Below are 25,610 nucleotides of genomic sequence, written 5' to 3' on the forward strand. Positions count from 1 at the left end.
CTAGAGACTTTGTCCATGCAAATAGATGATTGGTAGAGGTAATGATGATTGATGCTAGTTTTTATGAAACACAGATTCATTTGAATTTACTTTAAAGAAAAACATATTTAAAAGTGATAAAATGTGCCTATGATGATTATGTTATGCATGTTGAGGGATAAACAAATCCAGAAAATGTTTATTTGTTCTAATCTTTCAAGGAAAATGAGACAATTTTTTGAGGAATATAATAACTGGTGGTGAAACAGGTGTTTCCATTATGAGCCAGTGGGAAACATTTGTAGTAGCAAAAAATTGTCAAGAACATCCAAACTTGATAAAACACATTGCCAAAAATACTAGGTGAAGGCAATGCCAACTTATTTCTTTGATTTCAATAACAATGTCTATTCAAAATTCATCTTACAAAGACAGTTAAGTTTATTATGTCACATCTCTGAAGTATTGGCAAGTATCTGAATTGCATTTGTGAAATGCAATGAGAATGACACAGGGTCTGAACTTGATATCAGCATTATGGTTTATTATTTGATTTCTGTTAAACAACTTTGGTCATGAATAGTATATGTTTTAAGTACATGTGATTTATGCAACTTGCTTCCTAAATCATTCCTTCCATATTCCATCCATTCATCCCTTCAGTGATCATTTGTTTACTACCTCTATTTTCAAAGAATTATGTAAGACAATTAGGGAAATAAAAAAACTAAATTAGGTATGATTCCTGTCCTTTTAGAATTTATGATCTATCAGTAGATGGTCATGGCAGTGGTGGAAGTGATGGTGATGGTGATGGCTAAAACATAAACAGAGATATGAAATAATGGTACTGAAATACAATTTTCATAAGGATCTGTGATTTCATATATATGATTTTTTCCTATGGTGGTACACTCTGTAACCCATCCTTATATGCCTATCCTTCTTACGTGATAAAAAAATATAGATGAGATAGTTTAGTATCCTGCTTAGCATACATGTTAAATATACTTTAGGAGTATTTTGGATGCAAATGAGTTGGTGCAAAAGTTCTTAGCACCAGTCTTTATTGATACTTGAAGTCTATGAGTTATAAAATATCATAGTCTCAGTAGATTTAAAGTTGTGGATGACCTAAAAGACTTTGGAAAAATGAACATTGTGTGTAAATGGCTAGAAACATGACAGTGATATCTTTAGAGAAACTGAATGAAAGTCATTATTAAAGATAAGCAGGATGAAAAGGAGATGGCCTAGTCACATAAGGAGAATTAGATTTTATAATTAGACAAAATAAGTGGTATATTGGTGTTTATGAATTACTAAATGACAAAAGTAATGCCTCCAAATTATGAGGTGAATCTTCTGTGGAGGACTTAGGAGAAGACATAGATAAACTCACAATGGATGAGACAATATATTGAAATGATATGATTTACAACAGAAGATGGATTAAGTACACAGTTGAAATAATATAAAATATGACATAAAATATAATGTAAGACTTAAGGAAATGAATGTAATAACCAAATAGAGGATTGGGAAATTAAATTTGTGGAGAAAATGGCATTTGACAAGGGCCTTGGAAGATATATAGGATTTCAATAATTGACTGAGAGAATATTCTAGGCATACAGAAAAAATTAGTTCTTTAAAAAATAAATCCAGGGGGCAGCTGGGTACCTCAGTGGATTGAGAGCCAGGCCTAGAGACGGGAGGTCCTAGGTTCAAATCCCCGGACTCAGACACTTCCCAGCTGGGTGACCCTGGGCAAGTCACTTGACCCCCATTGCCTACCCTTACCACTCTTCCACCTATAAGTCAATACACAGAAGTTAAGGGTTTAAAAAAATTTTTTTGAAATAAAAAATAAATCCACTTTAAAAGAATGGATATTTGCCATAATAAAATATTCTAAAGAATATGATTAAAGTTCTAGTGGTAATTCCAAAAGAGAAATTTCTCAAAATATTTTGACAATTTCATAACTCATGAAATAAGTCCATTTAGTCCAAAAGGTCATTAACAAGAGGGAAACACCTTTCACTTGTCTTTATAATTCACTGTAGGCCCAGCCAATACAAAATTAAATGAAGTGAACAAAATAACCCCCTAATATCTGTTGGTCACCTAGTTGCAGAAAGTTTTGGGCAGTGGGGTTTGGAGGTACCATGTGTCTTCTATGCTATGCCAGCAGGTCATTGTGACTATAAGCCCCTTTGAATCCAGTTAGTATTTTTGCTCTGAGCTGGTGGGGAAGAGCATTAATGTCATCTGGAAAAAGTTAAATGATCCCTTAATTTCATCAGAGAAGATTCCTTATGGTCACTCATGTGGCCCTACTCATTTGAAAATTGAGCAGGGCATAACATACCTGGAGCTCTGAATGAACCAAACAGCATACCACAGTATAAATATCTAAGCTGAAATTCATCAGTAGTAGGCACCCGAGGTGGCTGTGCCATCCACCATTCATAGTGACCATTTGATTGAAGCCAAGATCAGTGGACAAAATGGCTTTCAACCAGATAAGGATATTTGTAACCAAAAGGTCAATAACTTCCTGATTAAAGTAAGCACCAAATACAAAAGGAGTTTATAAAACTCCAGCTGTGGAATCATTCAATTGAGGATCTTTGAGAATTACTTTTACCCAGGAGTCTTGCTGATCAGCATAGATTCATACATCCTTACTGGGAGTGACCTAAGTGACATTTTAATTAGTATTGTTGGAGCTGCTATGCTTTTTAAATAATATTTTATTTTTCACTTATTGTATGTAAAAACAATTTTTAACATTTATTTTTTTAAATTTTGATTACTAAATTCTGCCCTTTCTTCTGACCCTCCCCCTCTCATGCTCTCTTTGCCCTCCCCTGCCTCCCTGATACAATAAGGAATCTGATATAGATTTTACAAGTATAGTCAAAGAAAACACCTTTTCATATTAGTCATTTTGTGGAAGAGATCTCAAATGGAAAAAGAAAAGAAGAAGAAAGTAAATGAAATATAATATTTCAGTCTGTGTCCAGACACAATCAGTTCTTTCTTGGAGGACATTTTTATGGCATTTTTTTTGTTTTTTATGGCATTTTTTATCATGAGTCTCTGAGATAGTCTTAGATCTTTGCATCAATGAGGATAACTAGGTCATTCACAAAGGTTCATTAAAAAATATTGCTGTCACTGTACTTTTTTTGTTCTGTTCATTTCACTTTGCATCAGTTCATGTAAATCTTTTCAGATTTTTTTGAATCATACCGCTTGTCATTTCATAGATAGCAAAGTATTCCATAACTATCATATAACACAGTTTATTCAACCATTCCCCAAACAATGATGTACAAGCCTTCCATTTCCAATTTTTTGCTACCACAAGGGATTGCAATAGCTATTTTTATATAAATAGGTCTTTTCCCCCTTTTAAAAAATATCTTTAGGATACAGAATTATGTATAGTTAGAAATGTCTTGAATACCTAAAACTACATTACCCAAACTTCCTTTCTGTTTTATCCAGAATATTTTTCCCTTTGTCCACATTTCCATTGTCATGTTTGTATATAATTCACTGTAGCTACTCCTTTGTCTTTTGCTCTTGCAAGTCAGCTGGGTTAGTTTAGCACCTTTTTTTTTTAGTTTTTTTGTTAGTTTATTATTACTAAAACTTTATAAAAAATAAACTTAGTTATTGGATATTAATTTTAAAATGCACATTTTGGCTTATCATGAAGAAATAGAATTCTCAAATATTTTAAAGAGAGATTTTCAGTTAATTTAGTAAATTTTATGTTGACCATGCCCACCGGTCCCCCAGTTTTCCACCAGCCCCCCGCACCCCTGCCTGTCTCCTGCTGATGTTACTGCTTCCCCATCCACCTGCTTGAACTGCTGATGTTACTGCTCCTCTCACCCAGCCTGCAGCCTTCACTTGCCATGATCAGATCTGCTGCTCAGAGTCTACGAATCTGAGGTGTTTTATTTTTTTCCAAGAGGATGATGTATAAGATAATTTCAAACCAATATGTTCTCCACCCCAAGTGGGTTTTCCAAACTTTGCTAACCATTTTTTAAGCCGAAGTCTTAAGCTGACCCTGGACTCCTGGCTGACAACTCGGGAATCTTTTTTTTTTTCACAAAAAGGGGACTCCTCTACCATTTCTTTTGAGGGCAAATAGACCAAAAATCAATAGATTTACAGTCACTTTTGGAAAATAAGTCTCCTTTTTTTTTCCTTCTCTCTCCTGACTCAGAACACCCAGAGGTAAGCAGTCCTTCATATGCAAACACTCTATTGTTCTCCCTCAAAATTTTGCCCTTCTAGTCCTGGTCTTTTATTGACCCGGTAAATATTCCATTTCATTTTTTTTTCTTTTGAGGAATAATGCTGTTTCAAAGCATGCTTGAAACTCTGAAACAACAGTGTGAGTTGGTAGAACTAGAAAATGCAGTTTGGATCTGCTTAATTCATTTCCTGGGAGTTTTTATTTTCATTGGAGATTTCTCACATTACTTACTTCTCTAGAATATGCAACAGGCTAGGATGCTGCTTAAAAAACAAACCAAAATGAAATATTTTTACAAAGTTTTGAAAATCTTGAATACTCTCAACATGCAGAATGGAGATTCTGCTCTGTGCAAAATTCTCCCTCACTAAAGAAATTTAGCGCTCTGACAAACAAAATGCAAATGGAGGATAAATGCTGGGGAGGGGAATGAATCTTAAAGATATATGGAAGTTTGCTTCCTAATTATTTTGAGTTTATTCCCCTCCATAATATTAAACAAGCCTATTCGGATTGGAGTAAAGAATTTTTTGACTGCTCTGCCTGTACCTTACCATTTGCTTATATTATTGCATTTGCTGATTTTCCTTTAAGGTTTAAAATTTTTAAGTTTATCTGTATTAATCTAATCAATATTTTTCTGTTATATGTTTCTTTGCTTTGCATCTTTCCCCTATGATTTTAGTGAACAACATATCATTGTAAAAAAGCCTATAAGTCATGTATCCTGGATTTGTCATCTCAATTAATGAGGTTACATGTTGCTTATATAACCTTTTCTTCTTTTTTGCCTTTGTTAATTGCCTGGTTACAATTGTATACAACTTTGGAGAATATAATGACTTAAGAATTTAAATTGTAATTTTATAAGGGGTCTTTAGAAATGACTTTAGATACCTACTAACCTTCTGAATGGATGATAGATATGTGTGTGTGTGTGTGTGTGTATGAATGTTGTATTAAAAAGGTAGAGAACTAAAAAGAAGTTTGCACCAAACTTTTCATATAAAGTAGGAAGCTGAAAGGAGCTCCTGCATGTATGATATTTTAACTCTTTAGTTTAATCTACTTCTACCAGAACAAGCTAGATTTCCCAGTGATGTTCAAGACCCCAAAAGAATTTCATCAACAGTAAAAATATCTTTGCCAAGACTGAAAGAATTGTTATACCTGTATAACTTGTGACAAGTGTCCATCAGTCTATAGGTTCTTTTTTTTAATTTCACATCCATATATAAACTCATCTGAATCCTATATTATAATGCATTTGTTTGCTAGTGTCAATTACTGGGCTAGTTTGGTACTGTCTTTCAATGTTGATTATCTACTGTGTTACTGTTTTATTGTGAAAATCATTTGCACTAACATAGTGGTTGATGGCCAAGTTAAAAAGAAAATGGATCTCATTTTTTGGTAAGAAACCTTTGTATTCTACCTCTCTTTGGCTGACACAGTGTGTCACTGATTCTAACCTATAATTTTTTTTTATTTTTAGAGCTTTTTTTATTCTTTTTCAATCTAGTATTTGAGAATTTTGAAGTAAATATAACAAATATTAATCTTTTTTTTATTTTAAGGTAATATACATTTAAAATACTTTTGTTCTAATATTAATGCATACTCAAAAAGCTTTAAAGTATAGATGTAATGCCATTGATTTTTTTAAAAAATGGAACTTTGCTTAATAATTCTGTCTGATTCCAGAAGAAGGAATATAAAAAGAGCCATTTCATAGTGCCAAAAAAGCACAAAGCTACCTGCATAGTACCAATCGAACACAAAGGTCAAAGAGAACAAATCCCAGTAGGATTGATGTAATTTTGAGTCAAGACAAGAGGATTTGAACTTGTTTGGGGTTAGAGGTTGCAGCAGTTTTGACATATGTCAGAGGTCAGACTTCCCTGAACCCCATAAAGCACCTCACTATGGCTGCCATCCTGGCTCCTATAATCTAGTCCCTTTTCTGTGTTTCATGATGTGCCAACTTTCTGTAGTCCAGCCTGCTAAATTGGGTTAGTGTGTAATTGTTGTTGCAAAGCTTATGGGGCATAGTTTGATTCAAGAACCTGTTGTGATTTGTAATATTTTTCCTTTTTACCTAGAATTTTTTTCTTTCTTTTTTCATGGTTTTGATATCCTATATTTCAATAAGAAATTATTTTTTTATTTTTTAATTTCTTTGGATTTTTTGATATTTTTGATAATTGATTCATATGCCTTATGACTCAACCATGTATCCCTGTGTGATTCCTATGTGTATCCCTATATTTTCCTCAGGGGGGAATGTATTATTATTCTCCTGAGGGGAACTATGTTATTGTTGTGAACTTAGATTTCAATTTAAACCTAACTTAGAACAAGAGACTACCTCCCAGAATCCAGAATGCGAACTTTTTAGAGAAAGTACCATGAAGATGCTTGCAGATACCACATGCTGCACCAGAAGATCGAGAGTAAACTTTGAAATATGGCAATTTGAGCTTTGGGGGGGTTGAATACATTTATTTTGAATATATATTTTTATGCCAAAGGGGACTGCCCCCAAATTGGCCTTTGGTCAATGCAGCAATCATTGGTTTTGTTCTTTTTCTCTTTTATTTCCCTTTTATTCCAAAGTTGTTGTAATTTCCCTTTAATTTCTTGTCCTCACAGGTTGCATTTTTGATTTATTAAACACTAAATTATTGTTTTTATTTGTACAAAAACTTTTAATTTAATATACTCGAAATTATTTATTTTATATTTTGTAATTTTTTCTAACTGTTGCTTGGTTTTAAAATCTTTCCTTTCCCAGAGATTTGACAAGTATACTATTCTGTGTCAACCTAATTTATTTATAGTTTCCTTCTTTATATTCAAGTCATTCACCCATTCTGAATTTATCTTGGTGTAGGGTGTGAGATGTGGATCTAAACCTAATCTTTCCCATATTGTTTTCCAATTTTCCCAGTAGTTTTTGTCACATAGTGGATTTTTGTCCCAAAAGTTGGGCTCTTTGGGTTTATCATAGACTGTCTTGCTGATGTCACTTACCTCAAATCCATTCCACTGATCCAACATTCTGTCTTTTAGCCAGTACCATATTGTGTTGATGACCACTACTTTATAGTACAGCTTAATATATGGTACTTCTAGGTCACCTTCCTTCACATTTTTTTTCATTATTTACCTTGATGTTCTTGATTTTTGTTCTTCCTAAAGAACTTTGATAGGTTTTTTCCTAATTCAGTAAAGAAGTTTCATTAATCCCCTTTATTTTCTTGACCTTTTGTTCTTCCAAATAAATTTTGTTTTTTTTCCTAGCTCTATAAAATAATTATTATAACTTATCACTTGTATATATGAGTATATAATTTGCAATTTTGGCTGTAAAAGATTGCTCTATAGCAAAAATAAGTAATATGGAAATAAGTATCAAGTGATAACATTTGTAAAACCCAATGCAATTGCTTATTGGCTCTGTAAGGTTGGAGGGAAGAGGGGAGGAAAATGAATTAGGCAAATATGGAAAATGTTTTTAAAATAAATAAATAAACAAACAAGCAAATAAATAAATAAAGTGAAATATTTTGGAGGCAGTTTGATTAATATGGCACCAAATAAGTAGATCAGTTCAGATAAAATTGTCATTTTTATTATATTTCCTTGGCCTAGTCATTAACAATATTTTTTTCCAATTGATTGGATCAAACTTTATTTGTGTGATATGTTTTTTAAACCCTTCCTCTCCACATTAGAATCAATACTATGTATTGGCTCCAAAGCAGAAGAGTGGTAAGGGCTGGTGAATGGGGGTGAATAGGGTCACACAGCTGTGAAGTATCTGAGGCCAAATTTAAAACTAGTACCTCCCATCTCCATGTCTGAATCTCAATCCAATGACCTATCCAGCTGATCCCTGAAGTGTTTTTTTGTAATTAAGTTTTTATATTTCCTAGGTGTGTTTTCTCAAGTATAACCCCAAGTATTTATATTATCTGTTATTACTTTAAATGGCATTTCTTTTTCTCTCTTTTACTCCTGGGCTTTGCTGATAATATATAGAAATTCTGATTACTTATGGGAGTTTATTTTCTATCTTGAAATTTTGCAAAGTCATTAATTATTTCAATTAATTTTTAGTTGATTCTCTGGGATTCTCTAAATAAGTCCATCATAGGTGCTATGAAGAAGGATAATTTTATTTCTGCAGTGCCTATTCTATTTCCTTCAATTTCTTTCTCTTCTCTCATTTAGATAGCATTTCTAGTAAAATATTGAATAAGAATGGTGATAATGGGCATCCTTTCTTCATTCCTGATATTATTGGGAAGACTTCTAGTTTATTCCCATCACAAATAATGCTTGCTGATGCTTTAGATTAATACTACTGATTATTTTAAGAAAATATCTATTTTTTCCTGTGATCTCTAGTGTTTTTAATAGAAATGGGAGTTCTATTTTGCCAAAAGCTTTTTCTGAACAATTGAGATGATTGTCTGATTTCCATTGGTTTTATTATTGACATGGTATTTATATTGATAGTTTTCCTAATATTGAATCATCCTTGCATTCCTGGTATAAAATCCACCTAGACATAGTTGAATGATGCTTACAATATAATATTATAATCTGTTTGCTAGTGTTTTATTTACATTTTTGCTTCAATATTCATTAGGTAGATTGTGACTACAATTTTCTTTCTCTGATTTTGCTCTTACTGGCTTGGTATCAGCAAAATATTTGTATCATAAAAGGAATTCAGTAGGATTCCTCCTATGCCTATTTTCCCACATAATTTGTGTTGTTTTGGAATTCTCTAAATATTTGGTGGAATTCCCTTGTGAATCAATCTGACTGTGTACTTTCTCTTCGGGAAGTCCTTTGAAAGTTTGTTCAATTTCTTTTTCTATAGTGAGATTACATATGTATTCTATTTCTATTTCTGTTAATCTGAGCAGTTTACATTTGTATAGTCATCAATTTTACTTAGATTACAAAAATTATTGGCCTATAATTGGGTAAAATAACTCCTAATATTTTTTAAATTTCCTTTTCATTGTTAATGAATTCATCCTTTCATTTTTGATACTAGTAAGTTATTTTTCTTTCCTTTGTAAAATAAAATTAACAATTTATCTATTTTTATTTTTTACATAAAGCCAGCTTTTAATTTTATTTACTAGTCAAAGGTTTTCTTACTTGAAATTTTATTGATCTCATGTTTGATTTACAATATTTTCAAGTTGGCAGATAAATCAAATTTCTTAATTTGTTCTTTTCTAAATTTTTTAGTTGCATGTTCATTTCATCGAACTTTTCTTTCTCTATTTTATTGATATAAGCATTCAGTGATATAAATTTTCTCCTAAGTACTGCTTTGTATCCCATAAATTTTGTTATGTTGTTTCATTGTTGTCATTCACTTCAATAAAATCATTGGTTGTTTCTATAATTTGTTCTTTGACCCTTTTATTCTTTAGAATTGATAATACTTCCTTGTCTATGGTACAGATTAGTCAGATATAATTTCCTTCTTTATCTCTTTTAATAAGAGTTATTTTTTGTTTAGTTAGCCTGCTGTCATGATTGATATGCTTACTTTATTTTTACTTTAGCTGAAGCATAATAGATTCTTTTACAGTCCTTTACCTTTTCTCTGTGGATGTCTCCCTGTTTCAAATGTGTCTCATGTAGATATACTATAGGATTCTGGTTTTTGATCTCTTCTACTGACTCCCATTTTAAATGTGAGTTCATCTCATTCACCTTTAGTGTTACAGAAATTAACTGTGTATTTTCCTCCATCTTACATTTACCTTGATTATCCCTCTTATTCTCTCTCCCTTCACCCTGTTTGTTTTTTAACACTGTCTCTTCTATCAGCTCCACCTCCTATTTCTATTTTCCCCTGTGCATTTATGTTTCCCTATGGAATAAGATAGACTTCTGTATTCCAATGAGTGTGTATTTTATACCCTCTTTGAACCAAATATGATGAGAATAAGGTTCAAGAATTGGCCATTATATTCTCTCATCATCACTTCCATCATAATAGCTCTTTCACACCTCTTTTATTTGAGATAATCCACCTCACTGTCTACCTTCCCTATTCTTTCAATGCCATCTTCTTTCTCATCTTTTAATTTTGTATTTTTTACAAAACACCATTTTGTTCACATATATATATAGAGAGATTCACATCTATATCTTCTCTATATGTTCCCTCTAATTCCACTAATATTTTAAAGACTTCTAATAATTACAAGTATTAACTTTCCATGTAAGAGTATAAATAGTTCAAACAAGTCAACTCCTTTATGATTTCATTTTCCGGTATATCTTTTCATGCTTCTCTTGAATGTTCTGGTTTTATGTCAACTTTTCTATGGAATTCTGGTCTTCTAATTATGAATTTTTGAAAGTTCTCAATTTCATTAAATATGCATTTTTCCCTCTGAGGAAGTATGCTCATGTACTTCTTGACTGAAATCTTATCCTTTTTGCTTCCTAAAATATCATATTCTAGGCCCTCTGATCTTTTATGGTAGAAGCAGTTAAATCTTGTGATATCCTGTCTGAGGCTCCACAATATTTGAATTGTTTCTTTCTAGCTGATTGTAGTATTTTCTCCTTAACTTGGAAGCTCTGGAATCTGGCTAAAATATTGTTAGAATTTTTAATATGAAGACACTTTCTGGAGGTAATCAGCGTATTCTTTCAATTTCTATTTTACCATCTGATTCTAGGCTATAAGGTCAAATTAACTTTTTTTAACTCATGGATTTCAGTTAGTCGAATATTTCTTCAATTATCTCCCTATAATCAATTTCCAGGTCAATTGTTTTCAATGAGAAATATCTATTTTACAACTATTCTTTCAGTTTTTTTATTTGTTTGATTGTTTATTGATGTCTCATAGTGCCATTAGCTTTGATTTTCACAATTCTAAATTTTAGTGAATTATTTTCATCAATGATCTTCTGTACCTCCTTTTTCATTTCACCAATTCTACTTTTTTCATTTAATTTTTTACCAATTATATTGAATAATAACTTTCTACTTAAGTTTTCTGAAGTTATATTATCCAAGTTGTCTCCCTTTCACCCTTCATTTCCACCTCTCTCCTGGAACTGGCAAGTAATTCAATCTGGGTTATGCATGTATGATCACACAAAATATATTTTGATATTGGTCATTTTTGTAGATGAATAATCATGTAAAACCAAAATTCCAATAGGAAAACCCAAATACACAATTTCTCTGGAGAAGGATAGCATTCTTTATCATAAATCCCTCAGAATCATCCTGGATTATTATATTGCTGAATACGTATGTCTATCACAGTTGATCATTCCTCAGTATTACTCTTACTGTGTACAAGGTTCTCCTGGTTCTGCTTATTTCACTCTACATCAGTTCATGGAGATCTTTCCAGCTCTTTCAGAAATCATCTTGTTTATCATTTCTTACAACACAAAAATATTCCATCACCATAATACATCACAATTTGTTCAGCCATTCCTTAATTGATAAACATTCCTTAAATTTCCAATTCTTTGTCACCACAAAAAGAGCAGCTAGAAATATTTTTGTACAAGAAGGTGCTTTCCTCTTTTTTTTTAAAAAAATATCTTTGACATACAGACCAAATAGTGATATTACTGGTTCAATGGGTATGTATTGTTTTCAGCCCCTTTGGGCATAGTTATAAATTGCTCTCCAGAATGGTTGATCAGTTCACAAGTCCACAAGCAATGCATGTGTCCCAATTTTGATACATATCCCTTGAAGATGATATTTGCTGATGGTTTACATAGATACTACTTATAATTTTAAGGAAAGGCCCATTTATTTATCTTTCCTAGTGTTTTTAATAGGAATGGCTGTTGCATTTTGCCAAAGGGCTTTTCTGCATATAGTGAAACAATCATGTGATTTCTATTTGTTTGTTTATCGATATGATCAATTGTGCTGTTAGTTTTCCTAATTGTAAACCAGTCTTGGGTTTTTCATATAAATCCGGCTGGTTATAGTGAATAATCCTTGTGAGTACTGTAGTCACTTTGCTACTATTTTATTTAAGATTTTTGCATCAAAGTTCATTAAGGAAGTTGATCTGTAATTTTCTTTCTTGGTTTTTGGTCATCCTGATGTAGATACCCATACCAAATTTGTTCCATAAAAAAAATGTAGGGATACTTCTTTGCTTATTTTCTCAAAAAATTTATGGAGTATAGGAATTAATTTTTATTTACATATTGATAGAATTGACTTGTGATTCCACCTGGCACTGAGGAATTTTTCTTAGGGAGTTAATTTATTACTTTTTCAATATATTTTTCTGAGAAGGAATAATTTAAGGATTCTATTTCCATTATTATTAATCTGGTTAATTAATATTTTTGTGATTATTCATCCATTTCACCCAGATTATAAAATTTATTGTCATATAATTCTGCTAAATGGCTGCTAATTAATTGATTTAATTTCCTCTTCATTGGATGTGACTTTACCTTCTTCAGTTTTAATACTGGTCATTTGGTTTTCTTCTTTCTTTTTTTAAAATCAAATCTACCTTTCCTTTATTTTTTTACATAAAACCAACACCTACTCTTATTTACTAGTTCAATAGTTCTCTTGCTTTTGGTTTTATTAATTTCTCTTTAATTTTCAGCATTTCCTATGTAGTACTTAATTAGGAATTTTTTACTTCTGTTTTTAGCTTTTTTTAATTATATCTCCAATTTATTAATATGATTTCTCTCTATTTTATTGATATAAACATTCACATGTATAAATATTCCCTTGAGCATTGCTTGGCTGTATCTCATGAATTTCGATATGTTGTCTCCTCATTGTTAATCTGTTTAATGAAATCATTGTTTCCTCTAATTTGTTCTTTGACCCATCTCTTTTGAAGAATTATATTAGCTTCTAATTTGTTTTTAATTCTTGTTTCCTTGAACCCTTATTGATTTTAATTTTTTAATTATTTTATAATTTTAGAGGTTTGCATTTGTTATTTCTGCTTTTCTCTACTTTGTTGTGAAATTTTACATGGTCTATTTTTGTGTATTCACCAAGGCTCTGAAAATAAGATTTATTCCTTTTTATCCCCATTCAATTTTCTCCAGAGATCTAATAATAATAATTTCTAAACTTTTCTAAGATTTCATTACTTCCTTTTCTTCTTTCTTACTCCTTTCTTGTTATATTTTTTCTAATCCTGATAGGGGAATGTTGAGGTCCCTCACTAGCATAGATTTACTGTCTATTTTCTCTTTATTCTCCTTTAGTTTCCCCTTTAAAAATCTGGACACACTATGCCATTTGGTGCATATATGTTAAGTACTGATAACACTTCATTGTCTATACTACACTTTATCAAGATATTATAATTATCTTCTTTATCTCTTTTAATCAGATTTATTTTTGCTTTAGCTTTGTCTGAAATCATCCTTCTTACTCGATTTTTAATTTTTCTATTGAAGCCAAGTAGATTCTGCTCCATCCCCTTATTTTCACTCTTTGTGTATCTACTTGTCTCAAAGGATTTTTCATGTACAAAATAATATAGGATTCTGGTTTTTGATCCACTCTATGATTCCCTTCCATTTTATGTGTAAATCCATTTACATTCACAATTAAGATTATCATCTGTATTTGCCTCCAACTTTTCCCCCCACTTAATCTTGTTCTTTCTATTTTCACTCTGTCCTTCCACAGAAGCGTTTTGTTTTTAGTCATCCCCCATTTGTTCTCTCTTATATTATTCCCTTTCCCACCATCACCCACCCTTCTAATTCAACTCCTTTTCCTCTAAAGGGTCTTTTGATCACTCTCCCAATATCTTTTCATTATATTACTCTCCTCCCTACCATCACCTTACTTATCTTCCTTCTACTTCTTTGTAGGATGAGATAGGATTCTAAACCCCAGTGAATCTTGTTGTTCTGAGCCAGTTTCAATGAGAGTAAGGTTTAAGTATCACTCATCACTACCCGCATCCCACTGTCCACTGTTATAAGTTTTTTTTTCTTCTGTACCTCTTTAGATGATATACTTTATGCCATTTTACTTCTGTTTTCCCTTATCTCCCAGGGCACTCCTCTTTTTAACCCTTTCATTTCTTTTTATGTGCCATTCTAAAGAGCTCTTGTTCTTTTCAAGTCTGCACTGTAGCAGTTAAGACCTAATCCTAGGCCAAAATAACTCATAGTGAAGAAGCTTTCAAGATATCAGCAGAGGAGATAGAATCATCAGCTTTCAGAATTTCCAGTCCACAGGCAAAAAAAGGCTGATAAAATCAACAAAAAGCAAAAGTAGCACTTAAATCTAGAAAATTTCTCTGGAGCAAAGAAGAATGAAGCACAGACTCATGCAACCAAGCAAAACTTCAAAGAAAAATGGAAATTGGTCTCAAGCATTAGAACAACTCAAAACAGAATTCAAAAACCAAATAAGTCAGATCAAAGAAAATGGGAAGAAAAATTGGAAGGAAAAATGAAAACAATACAAAGAGAAAATAACAGCTTAAAAAGCAAAATTGATGAACTGGAAAAAGAGGAACAAAAATCCAATGAAGAAAAGAGTACCATTAAAAGTACAGAACACACTAAATGGAAAAGGAGGATGAAAAGGTCATCGAAGAAATTAGTCTTTAAAAATTACAATCCAGCAAATAGAAGCTAATAACTTCATGAGACATCAAGAAACAATAAAACAAAAACAACAAAAATAGAAAAAGTAGAAGAAATAAAAAATATATGATTAAGAATATTACTTGGAATATAGAACCAGGAGAGACAATATAAGAATTATTGGACTTCCTGAAAGCAATGATTATTTTAAAAGCCTAGATCATATTATAAGAAATTATCCTAGGACTTCCAGATTAAGATTTCTGCAGAGTAGAAGCAGGGTGCTTAACTTTCCTAATTGACTCATAGATGATACCTCAAAAGGACACAAAAACAAAATCCAGATGAATGAAAGGGACCCTACACAATAGGGCTCAGCATTGAAGGTACATGGGATTTGGGCATTTCCATGCTTTAAGGAGGTGAAATAGCTCCCAATAAAACATGAGCTGATCAACCCTCCCCTACCCCACTCCACCTGCAGTGCCAGTGCCAGCTCACAGGAGTTAGAGCAAGTGTGAAACATTCATTAAGTTCTTGGCAGCTAACTGGGACCACCAAAGGCTTATTCCTGAGAGCAACAAGACATAAGATGCCAAGAAGCTAAAGTATATGGACTTTGAGCATGGACCTTGGGCATAGACCTAGAGAGGTGGGGTGAAAGACAGTGGAACCAGCTCATTAAGACTTGTAAAGGAGGCTTGGGAAGAGGAGAAAGCATGGGGCAATATCAGGGGTCCTGGCAGACTGGGACCATGAAGAGGTTTGACCTTGAGAACAACTAGACTTGAGACACCAGGAACCTAAAAAGCCCAGATCTCGGGTGAGAAGATATATCTGAGAGGGGTGGCTCTGTGCTATGGCTTGTAAAGTAGCCTCAGGCAAAAACTGCTCCACAGCTCTATACACAGAGAGCTTTCCATCCTCACCAAGACTTCTGACTGAGAAGGAAAAACCAACATAATAATGGAAAACAATGCCCAAGAACTAGCCAAGAGAAAGAACAAGAGGAAATTGTTAATACTTGATAACTTTTACACAGAAAAAATCAAGACAACAGAGGAGGACAAACAAGTAAACACATCCAAACTCTCCAAAAAAATGAAAATTGGTTACAAGCTCTTGAAGAGTTTAAATCTGAGATAATGAGAAAGATGGAAGAGATTTGGCAAGAAAAGTGGGAAATATCTCAAAAGGAAATTAACAGTTTAAAAGACAGAAAATCACAATTGGAGAAAGATACCCAAAAATCAAATGAAATGATAAGCAAATTGGAGACCCAAATTAAACAGCAGGAAAACAAGATAGACCAAATTGAAAAGGAAAAGCAAAAGATCATAGCAGAAAACCAGTCTTTAAAGATGAGAATCAGTTAAGTAGAAGTTAAGTGATTTTGTAAGACAGCAATAACTAATAAAATGAAGTCAAAAGAAAGACAAAATAGGACACATTAAATATCTCATAGAGAGAATGACAGATCAAGAAAACAGGTCTAGAAGAGACAATTTGAGAATCACTGGTCTTCCTGAAAAATCAGAAATTATTGGAAATTTGGACACCATAATACAAGAAATTATCCAAGAAAACTGCCATGGTGTTCTTCAACAAGAGGGCAAAATAGACATTCAAAGGATCCATAGATTACCCTCTACACTAAACCCCCAAAAGTCAACCCCCAGGAATATAATTACAAACTTCAAGAGTCTCCAAGTTATGGAAAAAATATTACAAGAAGCCAGAAAGAGACAATTCAGATATCAAGGAACACCAATCAGGATTACACAGGATCTGGCAACCTCCACACTACAAGACCTCAAGGCATGGAATATGATATTCCAAAAGGCAAGAGAATTAGGTTGGGTAGGATCACCTACCCAACAAAACTGACTATATAGTTCCAGGGAAAGTATGGGGATTGAACAAGATAGAAGATTTCCAAGTATTTGGCACAGAAAAGATGAGGACTAAATGGAAAGTTTAATATACAACCACAAAAATCAAGAGAAACATGAAAATGTAAATAAGAAAGAAGGGAAAGAAAGAAAATTTTTATTTTTAAATGTGCGTCTTCCAGGGTTTCAATAAGATCAAATTATTTGTATTTTATATGGAGAAATATTATGTGTAATTCTCAAAAATTGTACTCACTATGATAGTAATTAGAAGAATTATTCATAGGAAGAGGTTGGAGTACTAAATAGTTGTATGAGAAAAAAGTGTAGGGGGGATAGAAGATGGCACCAAGAGAAACTTGAATGAATAAGAAAAATAGGATAATCTAAACCACACAAAGAGGGCATGGAAGGGGAGGGGATGAATACTATTATAAAAATGAGAGGAAGAGAGTGTTAATAGGAAATACTTAAACCTTACTCTCAGCTGAATTAATCCTGAGAGGAAAGAGTAGCTAGATGCATTTGGATATTGGTTTCTATCTTACTGTATGGAGAAAGTCAGAAGGGATAAACGAAAAGGGACAGGAGGTTGGGGAGTTCAAAATGGGAGGGGAGGAGAGGGAGGAGGGAATTCATTAGGCCTTAAAAATAATTAGAGGTGAACAAAAATGGTTGGGGTAGAAAGGGAAGTAAACTTAGGGAGGGGATGAGGGGGACTGATTTAAAACAAAAAACTGGTTTAAAAGGGAATAGCATTAGAGGAAGGGGCAGGACAAGGAGAGGACATCAAAATGTCTGGGAATACACAAACTCTGAATGTGAATGGGTTGAACTGGCCCATAAAACAGAAGCAAATAGCAGAGTGGATTAGAAACCAAAATCCTACCATATGTTGTCTACAAGAAACACACATGAGACATGCAGAAATACATAGAGTAAAAATAAAAGGCTAGAGCAAAATCTATTAGGCTTCAACTGAGAAAAAGAAGGCAGGAGTAGCAATCATGATTTCTGACAAAAGCCAAAGTAAAAATATATCTGGTTAAAAGACATAGGGAAGGTAATTACATCCTGATAAAAGACCGTATGTACAATAAAGAAATAGCAGTACTCAACATGTGTGCACCAAATGGTATAGCATCCAAATTTATAAAGGAGAAACTAGCAAAGCTCAAGGAGGAAATAGATAGTAAAACTATACTAGTGGGAGATCTAAATATTCCACTATCAGATCTAGATAAAATCAAACCAAAAAATAAATAAGAAAGAGATAAGAGGGATGAATGAAATCCTAGAAAAATTAGAGTTAATAAATATGTGGAGAAAAAAATGAGGACAAAAAGGAATACACTTCTTTTCAGCTGCACATGATACATTCAAAAAAGATTGGACATGTACTAGGGCATGGAGACGTGGCAAAAACGCAAAAGAACAGAAATAATAAATGTAACCTTTTCAGATCATAATGAAATAAAAATAATAAATAGTAAGGGCACATGAATAGGCAAATTAAAAATTAACTAGAAATTAAATAACATGACTCTCCAAAATCAGTTAGTTGAAGAACAAATAATAGAAACAATCAGTAATTTCATAGGAGAGAATGACAATGCAGAAGTGTATTCTTTCAAACCTTCAAACAACTAATCCCAATACTATACAGATTATTTGACATAATAAGCAAAGGAGTTCTACCAAACTCCTTTTATGACAAAAATATGGTAATGATTCCAAAGCCAGGTAGAACAAAAACAGAGAAAGAAAACTACAGACTAATTTCCTTTAATGAATATAGATTAAAAATAATATTAAACAGAATACTAAGGAAAAAGACTCCAGCAAGTGATAATGAGGGTTATTCATTATGATCAGGTGGGATTTATACCAGGAATGCAAGGATGGTTCAACATTAGGAAAACCATTCACATAATTGACAATATCAACACTCTAACAAACAAAAATTACATGATTATCTCAATAGATGCTGAAAAAGCCTTTGACAAAATACAACACCTGTTCCTATTGAAAGCACTTGAAAGTATAGGAATAGAAGGGCCTTTCCTAAAAACAATAAACAGTATATATCTAAAACCTTCAGCGTACATCATATGCAATGGGGATAAATTAGAAGCATTCCCAATAAGATCAGGAGTGAAACAATGATGCCCATTGTCACCTCTATTATTTAACATTGTACTAGAAATACTCACAATAACAATTAGAGAAGAAAAAGAAATTGAAGGTATTAAAACAGGCAGTGAGGAGACTAACCTATCATTCTTTGCAGATGATACAATGATCTACTTAAAAATCCTAGAGAATCAACTAAAAAGTTAGTGGAAATAATCAACAACTTTAGCAAAGTTGCAGGATACAAAATAAACACATATAAAAAAATCAGCATTTCTATATATTTCCAACACATTGCAGCAGCGTTATAGTGAGAAATTACATTTAAAATCACCCTAGACAATATAAAATAATTAGAAATCTATCTGCCAAGACAAACACAGAAATTATATGAAGACAACTATGAAACTCTTTCCACATAATTAAAATTAGATCTAAACAATTGGAAAAACATTGATTGGTCATGGGTAGGATGAGCTAACATAATAAAAATGACCATCCTAACCAAATTAAATTACTTATTCAGGGCCATACCTATCAAACTACCAAAAAACTTTTTTTACTGAATTAGAAAAAAACTATAGCAAAATTCATTTGGAAGAACAAAAGACCAAGACTATCAAGGGAAATGATGAAAAGAAATATGAAGGAAGGAGGCCTAGCACTACCAGATCTTAAAGTATACTATAAAGCAGCATTCATCAAAACTATGAGTCAGAAGGGAGGACCAGTGGAATAGACTTGGGGTAAGTGATCTCAGCAAGACAGTTTATGATAAACCGAAAAAGCCTAGCTTTGGGGACAAAAACACATTATTTGACAAAAACTGCTGGGAAAATTGGAAAACAATATGAGAGATATTGGGTCTAGATCAACATCTCACACCCTATACCAAGATAAATACCGAATGGGTGAATGGCTTGAATATAAAGAAGGAAACTATAAGTAAATTAGGTGAGTATAGAATAGTATACTTGTCAGATCTCTGGGAAAGGAAAGATTTTAAAACCAAGCTGGAGTTGGAAAAAATTACAAAATGTAAAATAAATAATTTTGATTACATTAAACTAAAAAGCTTATGTACAAACAAAACCAATGCAACCAAAATCAGAAGGGAAACAACAAATTGGGAAAAAATCTTTATACCAAAAAACTCTGACAGGGGTCTAATTACTCAAATATACAAGGAGTTTAATCAATTAAATAAAAAAACAAGCCTATTGATTAATGGGCAAGGGACATGAATAGGCAATTTTCAGATATAGAAATCAAAACTTTCAATAAGCACATGAAAAAGTGTTCTAAATCTCTTATAATTAGAAAAATGCAAATCAAAATAACTCTTAGGTACCACCTCACACCTAGCAGTTTAGCTAACATGACAACAAAGGAAAGTGGTGAATGTTGGAGGGGATGTGGGAAAATTGGGACATTAATGCATTGCTGGTGGAGTTGTGAATTGATCCAACCATTCTGGATGGCAATTTGGAACTATGCCCAAAGGGCTTTAAAAGACTATCTGCCTTTTGATTCAGCCATACCACTGCTTGGTTTATACCCTGAAGAGATAATAAGGAAAAAGACTTCTACAAAAAATATTTATAGCTGCACTCTTTGTGGTAGCAAAATATTGGAAAATGAGGGAATGTCCTTTGATTGGGGAATGGCTGAACAATTATGGTATCTGTTGGTGATGGAATACTATTGTTCTCAAAGAAATAATAAACTGCAAGAATTCCATGTGAACTGGAATGACCTCCAGGAATTGATGCAGAGTGAGAGGAGCACATCCTGGAGAACGTTGTATGCAGAAATTGATACACTGTGCTATAATCGAACATAATGAACTTCTCTACTAGCAGCAATGCAAGTATCCAGAGCAATGCTGATGGACTTATGAGAAAGAAAACTAGCCACATTCATAGGAAGAACTGTGGGAGTAGAAACAGAAAAAAAAGAGCTGCTTGAACACATGGGCAGACGGGGATATTATTGGTGATGTAGACCCTAAATGATAACTCTAGTCCAACTATCAATAATATGGAATTAGGTCTCAATCGTTTTATGTAACAACCCAGTGGAATTGCGCATTAGCTATGGGGAAGCGGGGGAAAGCGGGGGATTTGGGGGAGAGGGGGAAAACATGAAACATGTACCTATGGGAAAATATTCAAAATAAAAATAATAACATCTGCTGTTGCCCCTGGCTATGGCCTCTGGGATCATGTAGGATGAGTCTAATTGCTCTTCCATGGGGTAGCGCATCTGGGGCAGTTAAGTGGGACAGTGAATATCATTTTCATAGTCTTCAGTAGTATATAAACACAATTTATTATCATTAAATAAACGTGAGCTATTATTAAAAAAACGAAATTACCCTCAGAAAACTGCCCTGATATTATTGAACAAGAGGGTATAATAGAAATTGAAAGAATCCATAGATTATCTCCTACAATAAATCCCCAAATGACAACTCCCAGAAATGTTTTAGAAAAGTTGAAGATCTCTCAGACTATGGAGAAAATATCCCAAGAGGCCCAAAAGAAACAATTCAAATATCATGAAGCCACAGTCAGGATTACACAGTATATGGCAGCTTCTACACTGAAAGACCATAAGACTTGGAATATGATATTCCAGAAGGCAAGAGAATTGGGTTTACAACCAAGAATCACCTATTCATCAAAACTGACTATATTGTTTCAGGGGAAAGTATGGTCATTAATTCTTTTTTTTTATTTTTTATTGTTTAAGAAAAATTTTCCTTGATTACATGATCCATATTCCTTTCCTCCCCTCTTTCAACTCCCCTCCTATAGATAACGTGCAATTCCACTGAGTTTTAAATGTGTCATTGATCAAGACCTATTTCCATATTTTTGATATTTGCACAAGGGTAATTTTTTTAGAGTCAATATCCGCAATCACATCCCCATCTACCCATGTGATCAAGCGATTGTTTTTCTTCTGTGTTTCTGGTCCCACAGTTCTTTCTCTGAATGTGAATAGCATTCTTTCTCATAGGTCCCTCAGAAATGTCTTGGATCATTGCATTGCTGCTAATAGAGAAGTAAGTCCATTACATTCAATAGTACCACAGTGTATCTGTCTCTCTGTATAAAGTTCTCCTGCTTCTGCTCCTTTCACTCTGTGTCAATTCCTGGAGGTCATTTCAGTTCACATGGAATTCTTCCAGTTCATTATTCCTTCAAGCAAAATAGTATTCCATCACCAGCACATACCACAATATTTTTAGCCATTCCCCAATCAAAGGGCATCCCCTCATTTCCCCATTTTTTTCCACCACAAAGAGCGAGGCTATCAATATTTTTGTACAAGTCTTTTCATTATGAACTCTTTGGGGTATAAGCCTAGCAGTGGTATGGCTGGATCAAAGAACAGACATTCTTTTAAAGCCCTTAGGGTATAGTTCCTAATTGCCATCCAGGAAAATATGGTCATTTAACAAAAAAAAATTCCAAGCATTCCTGAAGGAAATACTAGACTGACAAAACATAAAACCTATTCCTATTGAAAACAGTGGAAACCATAGGAATAAATGGGCCTTTCCTGAAAACAATTAGTATCTATCTCAAACCATCAGCAAGTATTATTTGCAAAGGGTACAAGTTAGCAGTCAGCCTTTCTCCCTGAAGTCCCTAGCTGTCTACATACAAATATCAGATCAACTGTGCCAGTGGAACAATAGCCAAGGACTTTACTCTCCTAGTAGTGACCATAGCCAGGAGGATCTTTGTCCCTCACCACCACAGTCACTGGTGTGCACTCTCTCCCTACATCTCCCCTGAAGCCACAGTCTTGGACAGAGCAGTGTCTGGTTAGCATTCCTGGGCCCTGGAAACTTCCTCTGGTCAGCTGTCAACATATGAGCTGAGTGTGGGTAGTGTGGAAAATATATGTAAGGTAATGGGGTCACCAGGGATATTATAAATAAACTAAGTGGTTTGTGGGAAAACACTCTAGGATTTATGAGAGACAGGACCAGGGTGGAGAGACCAGAGTTTACTGGATTTCCACAGGAATGGCAGTTGATCTTAACTGTCACTCAGCTTCCACTAGGCCAGAGTATAGTAACAGGCTGATGAGGTAAAAGGGACTTCACAGCTTTAATTATGTTTTACTAAAAGGTGGGAAAGGATTTCTATACTTAAAATCTAAAGGATAAAACCACAGGGCAATGGGAGGACTTATTCTACTCTTATCTAAGTGATCTAAACTAACAGGGCCCAAGGAGCTGTAAATGGAGTCTCTGGGTGTCTGCCTCAGACCTGGATCCTGCAGGCTTGAGAAGAACAGGTAGGGCTTTTGTGGCTTTGGGATTCTCACTGCAATCCACTGATGATCTCTGGATGCCAGGAGCTAAAGTTGTCTCAGGTACCAGGTAGAGAGGGTTTTGCTTGAAGCACTGTCCACCAGAACTCAAACTTCACCTTCTTCCTTTGGCACTGTAGATCTTGTCTTTTTGCTAGATGCCACACCACACAGGATCCCAGGGGGAAAACAGGATGCAAGATGTCCTTTTACTCTGAGTGCTCCCAGGGCTAACCACAGTTTGTGTTAACCCCTAATGGAGTCCCACTCAGAGCCAAGTCACCTCTTCCTGCTCCTTCATTCCAACCTGGAATTCCCAGCTCCTTGCTGCTATGTACTTAATTCCTAATCACTAGCTAATCTAATCTTCCTCACAACAGTAGGAATCCCAGAGTCTAGGCTATATCCCACATAGCCACTCTCAATATAGTCTCATGACCTACTCTGCCATCTTCCAATAAACTTCATCCTTACCCTCTGATGAAGGAGTTGTGATGGAAAAGAAGGCTGGTCCTTGGAAAGCAGAATATGACTGTCAGCTACACCAATTCAAACTTTGATGACATTGGGCTTCAGTAATAATGGCAAGTGCTAGAATGTGGTGGGAAGTGCAAGTCTCAGTTAGACATTTCATTTAACTCTTAGCATATTAAAATTATTATCAAGAGAAACAGTTATTCACAGACTCTACCTGTTATGGAAGACATCAACTTAACTGATGTCTGAGACCCCTGCTTTTGCCAATGCGATGGGAATGATATCAAAAGGGGAAAGAAGAACATAATTGTCTTGTCTCACAACAGGAACTTCAAAGGCTTCAATAAATCCAACCTTGTGAACTATGTTTTTATGTCCTTCTAGGGAAATTCTTATAACTGTTGCCCCCCTCCACCTCAATCCTCAAATTCAATGCAGAGAGACAATTTCTGATGGGGCCAAATGGCAAGAACATCAATCTGGAACTGTATGAGTTTCCCTGAATGGAGTTTGACTTGGGTCAGGACACAATAGCAGGATGACAGTGGACATGCACCCTGACAGTCAGTTACTACAGCTCCTGGAACTCTGGGATATGTGAAATGGTCATGATCTTGGAGTTCTCCAGACTCTTCATCATCAAAGAAAAACAGTCACACCTCAGTTGCTGGCCTTTGTCATAAGTTCTAGGGCTACCTAGACATTTTTTTAAAAAAATCTACTGACCACAGCTAACAACACTGAAAATAAGAAAGTTAAGTCATTGAGGATTATGCTGATCTAATAATTCTGGCTAGTCCTGGCCCTATGCACTATTCAAAAGGAAATGACATCAAATAGCTGATTATTAAATGTGAAATCTATGAGGATTGCAGATTGGAGTACATGAACCTTGAACCCAAGCACTAGGGGAGGGCAGCCATCTTCAACAAGAGCTTAGCCAGAACTCATAAAAACAAAATGAGGAAACAGATATGTTGCCATTGATTTTTACTAAGCATACAGACTATAATAAGATTCACCATGGGAATAAAGTGACCCTCCAAGGACTGAAAGACCTTCCTTTTAATAAGCTCCTTAATTTCATCATCAAACACCCCAATGGGAATGAGGGAACCATCTTTCTCAAATACATCTTTAAAAAATGCAGATTGTATAGCAACGAAGGATCAGTACGCTGAACAGAATGAAGGAAATGAAGCAATAAATTTCTCCTGCCTGTAGTCACCTGCTCCATTTCCTCATATTTTGTCTCCCTTTCCAAGCTTTCCATCCACTCTTCATCCTACAGACAGCATCATTTAAAGAAGTTTAGTTCCATGCGTATTGTCAGAAATAATTGATCAAATGTAACCATAGCCTCCTTATTCCAAGATATCATGTTTTCAGACATGTGTTCCCCCTTTTTCCTAGGAGTGACATGGCACTGCTTGGTTTCATTAAGCATCCTCTTCATCCCCCTGATTTTTTATTTTTCAGTGTGATAGATTTACAATTATTTCATGTTATTGTATTTATTTTCTAGGTCAAGACTCCATCAAAGGAGACTTTTTCCCCTATCTGATCATTTCATCAGTGAATAGAAGGGTGTAAAAATACTTTCTTGTCGTTTTTCTTAAAGCAGTAATCAATAAAATTAAATTATTTGACTTTTTTTTAAATTAAAGGTCATAGCTTTTCTTCCTATTCAAAATCTCCCTAACAAGGTCTCTTCCAGATTAGCATATAAACTCCTTGGAGATGGGGACTATCTTAGTTTTACCTTTGTGTCCTGAGACCTAAGCATAATTATTAGCACTTAAGTTTTTAACAAATGTTTTCCATTCATTCATATCACAGTTGAGTTATGGTATATAAGGCAAAACTGTCATGTGATAGGATTTCTCCATT

This window comes from Gracilinanus agilis, chromosome 3, assembly GCF_016433145.1.
Source record: "Gracilinanus agilis isolate LMUSP501 chromosome 3, AgileGrace, whole genome shotgun sequence".
Lineage (NCBI taxonomy): Eukaryota > Metazoa > Chordata > Mammalia > Didelphimorphia > Didelphidae > Gracilinanus > Gracilinanus agilis.